The sequence below is a fragment of the Bufo bufo genome, chromosome 1, assembly GCF_905171765.1.
Source record: "Bufo bufo chromosome 1, aBufBuf1.1, whole genome shotgun sequence".
NCBI classification, from domain to species: Eukaryota; Metazoa; Chordata; class Amphibia; order Anura; family Bufonidae; genus Bufo; species Bufo bufo.
Window position 1 is genome coordinate 510,752,971 of NC_053389.1, and position 6,000 is coordinate 510,758,970.

Sequence of the window (6,000 nt, forward strand, 5' to 3'; positions counted from 1 at the left end):
GAGCAATTTTTGCCCATAAGAGGTTGATAAATGAGGCGTAATACGCGCCAATGTGATAGGGGCTTTGACATTTAAAACTCATTTCTGGCGTGATACATTTTTATGGTGAAAATTCTGGAGAAAACAGGTGATATATTTGGTGCAAATCCAAACTCCATTCTTTTTGGTGCATTTTACGCCATAATTCCGGTGCAACATGCTTTGTAAATCTCCCCATATGGGTTCATGATCCATGTTCTGTCAGTGGTTTTCACTGACCGTTGGTAGATACTTTGAACATCCCCTTTTCAAGCCAGCAGTGCAGGTGGAATACCAATGACAAATGGATGGCAATAAACAGACAAGTGCCAAAAACAGACCTTTTACGCATGTCTTCATAGATGAAACACTGACAATTTTTTGTCAAATGGGCACGGACATGTGAATAAGGACTAACAAATGCTGATGCAAAATACTGGAACATGGACAAAGGACTCTTGACTGCGTTAGAGCTGCAGTGTCCTCTCATAGTCTAGTAGTCCTACCCTGTAAGGCCTATTGCACACGACCGTATGGCTTTTTCAGTGTTTTGCGATCCGTTTTTCACGGATCCGTTGTTCCGTTTTTTGTTTCCGTTGTGTTTCCGTTTCTGTTCCGTTTTTCCGTATGGCATATACAGTATACAGTAATTACATAGATAAAATTGGGCTGGGCATAACATTTTCAATAGATGGTTCAGCAAAAAACGGAACGGAAACGGAAGACATACGGATGCATTTCCGTATGTGTTCCGTTTTTTTGCGGACCCATTGACTTGAATGGAGCCACGGACTGTGATTTGCGGGCAATAATAGGACATGTTCTATGTTAAAACGGAACGGAAAAACGGAAATACGGAAACGGAATGCATACGGAGTACATTCCGTTTTTTTTGCTGACCCATTGAAATGAATGGTTCCGTATACGGACCGTATACGGAACGCAAAAAACGGCCAGTAAACGGGAAAAAAAAACGTCCGTGTGCAATAGGCCTAAGGTTGGTTTGACATGGAGCAAAAAAAGCAGCGGGCAGATGTTACATTCTGGCCAGTAGTAAACTGAAATTGCAGCATATTCTGTCTTCTTTCCCATAGACTTTTCTATATGGCTACTTTCACACTGGTGTTTTGTTTTCCGTTTGCGAGTTCCGTTCAGGGCTCTCACAAGCGGTCTAAAACGGATCAGTTTTGCCCTAATGCATTCTGAATAGATAAGGATCCGTTCAGAATGCATCAGTTTGGCTCTGTTCCGTCTCCATTCCGCTCTGAAGGGGACACCAAAACACTGCCTGCAGCGTTTTGGTGTCCGTCTGACGAAGCTGAGCCCAACGGATCACAATGTAAGTCAACAGGGACGGATCCGCTTTCACTGACACAATGCAAAACGGATCCGCCCCCCCCATTGACTTTCAACGGTGTTCAAGAAGGATCCGTTTTGGCAATGTTAAAGATAATACTAACGGATCCGTTCTGAACGGATGCATGAGGTTGTATTATCTGTGCAGATCCGAGACGGATCCGCACCAAACGCAAGTGTGAAAGTAGCCATAGAAAGTAAAACGCCACACTACAAGCCAAAACTAAATGTCAGGAGAAACATAGTGTGGCAGCATTACTTACATGTTAAACATACTGTATATTGCTGTTTTTGGGATAATAGGTGTAAATGTTGGCAAAAAAGTACTCCACTCAGGAGGACGCACCTAATTTATAATGCAGCATGATCCTAGTCACAAATTAGGTGCAGCCCAGGGGGGGGGGGGGGGGGGGGATCAAAGACCAGTGTTTTACATGTTTGTAAATGACCCCCACTCTATTCTGGAACTATGAGTAATTAGAGGCAAGGCATATGTAGAAAAACATTGCTACATCTAATCTCCTAAAAAGTTATTGGGGGTCATTTACTAACATTGCTATGTTTTTGGCATAAAAAAAAAAAAAAGACCCTATGCGACTTTAACGCCTGTGTCACAAAATTTGGTCGCACGGATGTTTTTCGCATGGGCAAATTTATTAACCTTTACGCTGGAGTAGTTTTCACCCCAGATGCATGGACTGCTGGAGGTGCGGCAAATTGTGTCTCATCATTAGACCTCATGCACACGAACATACTTTTTTTCTCCTTGTTGAAAACGGAACAGACACAGAAAAAAAAATTCAAATGTCTCAGTGTGCATTCGGTGTCTGTATGGCTGTTCCGCAAAAACATAGAACATGTCCTATTATTGTCCACATTACAGACAAGGATAGGACTGTTCTATTAGGGGACGGCCATTCCGTTTCGCTTGCAGAATGCACGCAGCCAGTGTCTGCAATTTGTGGACTGCAGAACATCCAATTTGTGTGCATGAGCCCTTAGTTTGGCGCTTCCTCCGGCAGTATAAGGGCTATCAAAGACCAGAGTAACAAGCTGGTACGACCCTCATTGCTAGAAGTAGCTAGTAATGCATGATAATCTATTAACCCTGTGTGCTACATAAGAATACGAGTAGTGAACGCACATTACTGTATGTTCTCCATAATCCTAGACAGGATAAAAGTGATAACTATATAACACAAGTGACAAATGCATAAAAGTGAGAAGACCCACCTGTGTCAGTGACGTGAGCAGCAGCAGCCCCCTCCCATGTGCTTACAGGAAGACAGCAGCTACAATTCAGAAAAGCAGCTTTGTTAACAACAGTTTTATACGGCCAGTTACAAACACAAATCATGTCACGCCCAATGTCCCAAAATGTAGAATTACCTGAAAAAAAAACCTGCTAAATAAAACTTATGCAGCAGCAGCAGCAGCACAAACAGGGCAGAGTTTCTTTCCTTATTACATTCAGGAAGAGATGGCAGAAGGAAGTGCTTTCTACTACAAATCCCATCATGCTTTAGGTCTAGTAGTTTCTGTGCTGTGGGAGGCCGCAGTGTCTGATGATTCATGAACATGGCGTGCCTGTAAACAGACCAAATCCTGTTCTGGCAATGCAAATGGAGACGTGCTTGCGGTTGTGAGAACAGCATGGTGCTCTGCTCTGTGCTGGACATCATATAAGTGGATGTGTTTGTATGGTGGGCAATGCTCTGCCCAGACACAGCTCTTGGATGTCAGTCAGGGTCATCTAGTCAAATGAGCCAAGCTTACATCTGCAGAAATAAGGATATGTTCACACTGTGCAGGGTTTCTTCAAGCTTTTTGAAAAAGAGGAGAAGTCGGATCTGACATTTAAGTACTGGCACATTTTCGTTTCTACATTTTTGTTGTTTCCTCCACACATTCCATTAGCCAGAACTTTTTAAAATTTTCCCTTCATATAGCCATATGAGGGATTATTTTTCGTGGGATAAATTGTATTTTTTTTAATGGCACCATTTAATTTAGTATGTTTTGCATTGGAAAATGGTAATACAATTCTTTGTGGGGTTAAATAAAAAAATAAAAAAAACACACATGACGTTCATATTCTGCAGCGCTACTTTTTTGCCGTGCGGAGGCACGGCCAGAACCACCACGGAAGCACTCTGTAGTGCTTCCGTGGGGTTCGGATCAGTGCCTCCGTTCTGAATCTCCATGATTACGGACCCATTCAAATGAATGGGTCTGCGATCCGTGATGCGGAATTCACACGGCCGGGGCCCGTGTATTGCGGACCCGCTGTGTGCGGGCCGCAATACGGCCACGGGGGGCACACGGTCGTGTGCATGTAACTGTTATATTTCCATCCACAGAGCAGTATGAGGGCTTTTTTTTGGGGGGGGAGGAGGGTGAACTGTGGTTTTTGATACAATTTTTGAGGTGCATACAACATTTTCATCACTGTTATTATATTTTTTGGGTATAAGGTGACCAAAATATGGTGACTCGTGTGTTTTTTTCCGTTACAGCGTACACCGTGCAGGAAAAAGTTTTTTATATTTTAATAGTTAAGATATTTTCGGACGCAGTGATACCTGTTACATATTTTTTTGTTGTATTATGTTTATATATTTTCATATGTAAAATTCGGAAAAGGGGTGTGATTTAAACTTAATATTTTGATGGTTATTTTTTTTACTTTTTTTAAACTTTTTTAACAATAACTTTTACTCCCCTTAGGGCTCATGCACATGAACATGTGCCGGCCGTTCCATACATTGAGGACTGCAATTTGTGGTCCCCAATGCACGGTCAACATCCGTGCATTTTCCACATACAGATGCCGACATGTTCTACTTTTTTGCGTTGTAGAGACACGGAGAGAAACCCCACGGAAGCACGCCATAGTGCTTCCGTGGAGTTCAATGCCTCCATTCTGCACCGCAACCTCCATGATGCTGTGCACAGACGGCCTGGACCCGTATATTATCGACCCACTGTTTGTGGGCCGCAATACGCGCCTAGCCGGCATACGTTTGCAGGGCTGTATTTAATATTGATTGGACCCTGGGCAAGAATTTACTTGGCCCCCCTGGATTCTGCCTTCCCACACCATAGCATGGTATCAAGCCCTCCACCACACAACACACACACGCAAAAAAATAATAATCCACACACCTCGTATACAATGCACAGGAATGTGCAGTGTGTGAGCATATCATAGCCAACCCACTGCTTTCGCATAGGGAAGCATTGGGAGGCTATAGCGCATGCATGGCTTCATAGAGATGCTTTCAATCAATGCATTTCTATGAGGAGTGTTTAGCGTGCAACACTGGACTAGGAAGCACCTCCAGTGGCCGTCTGATGAGTGGCCACTAGAGGTGTTCTTGGCAGTAATGTAAATACTGCCTTTTTTTCTGAAAAGGCAGTGTTTACATTAAAAAGCTTGCAGAGACATGATATAGACACCAGAACTACTACGTTTATCTGTTGTGGTTCTGGTGACTACAGTGTCCCTTAATATAGAGGGGGAAAAAGAATCAGCACAAAAGTATCAAATAAAATTGTAGCCATATGTAATGCTATACAGTATTCTGGGAACATGAGAGGCTTAGATACACCTCACAGAAGTAATTATCACACATGATAGACTTAAATACACCTCTCAGAAGACCATGATAGACATGGATACACCTTTCAGATGACAGTATGATGCAAATATTTTGGCGCAATACGTGAAACTTCACATTTTAGCAGGTCTGCATGTATATATGGACAGCAGAACCTAACACACTGTGCTGCAACAGCTACACTATATCAGGATATAACCTACACTGACTATCTCCCACTAAATATCTGTATTATATATATAAGCTAACTAACTATCTATCTAATGCAATGAGTGGAAAGCACAGAGCACAGCAATGACACTGCTGTCTCTCTCAGCACTTAAAAAAATTGTAGAAAATGGCTGCTGGGGAGGTTCTTATATATTAAGGGGTAGGCAACTTTCCTATTGGTTGCTAGGGATGTTGCTAAGCTCAGACAAAGACATTGCAGCCTTCTCATTGGCCCACAAGCAAGAAGGGAGGTTACTGATGAAAAAAAAATCTAGAATATTCGAAATTACAAATATATCACTATGTTCTAAATATTCACGAATTCTCGAAGTGCCTAATTTCGTGATTAATATTCGTGATTCGAATATTCGCACCCAACACTACTGAGCAGAACATATAACACATGATAGGCTTAGATACAGTGTCCCAGGAGACAGTATCACATATGATAGACTCCTAGATGCACCTCTCAGAAGACAGTGATAGACTTGGATATACCTTTCAGATGATAGTATCACACATGATAGACTTAGATACACCTCTCAAAAGACAGTGTCACATATGACATACAGCAGCTGGGCAGAAAGTATATAACACATGATAGGCTTAGATACGGCGGCCCAGGTTTCACATATGAAATCAGTATCAGATGATAAGCTTAGATACAGATGCTTCACAGATATTAACACACATAAAAAACTTAGCTGACTTAGAAAACTGTTTCATAAATGATAGTACTGGATACACCTCACAGAAGTATTACACATGATAGGCTTAGATACCTTTCTCAGAAGAC

The 6,000-nt window shown here is 42.1% G+C and overlaps 1 protein-coding gene across 1 annotated transcript in view; it reads right to left on the bottom strand.

Moving 5' to 3' along the window:
* Positions 1 to 2,913, bottom strand: part of SMIM30 (small integral membrane protein 30) — a 31,193-nt gene extending 28,280 nt beyond the window's left edge. The window contains exons 1-2 of the mRNA XM_040411160.1: positions 2,764 to 2,913; positions 2,608 to 2,666 (exon numbers count right to left, since the gene is read on the bottom strand). The gene's annotated coding sequence lies outside the window, so the exon portion shown is untranslated. The remainder of the gene's footprint in view (positions 1 to 2,607; positions 2,667 to 2,763) is intronic.
* Between the last annotated feature and the right edge of the window lie 3,087 nt (positions 2,914 to 6,000).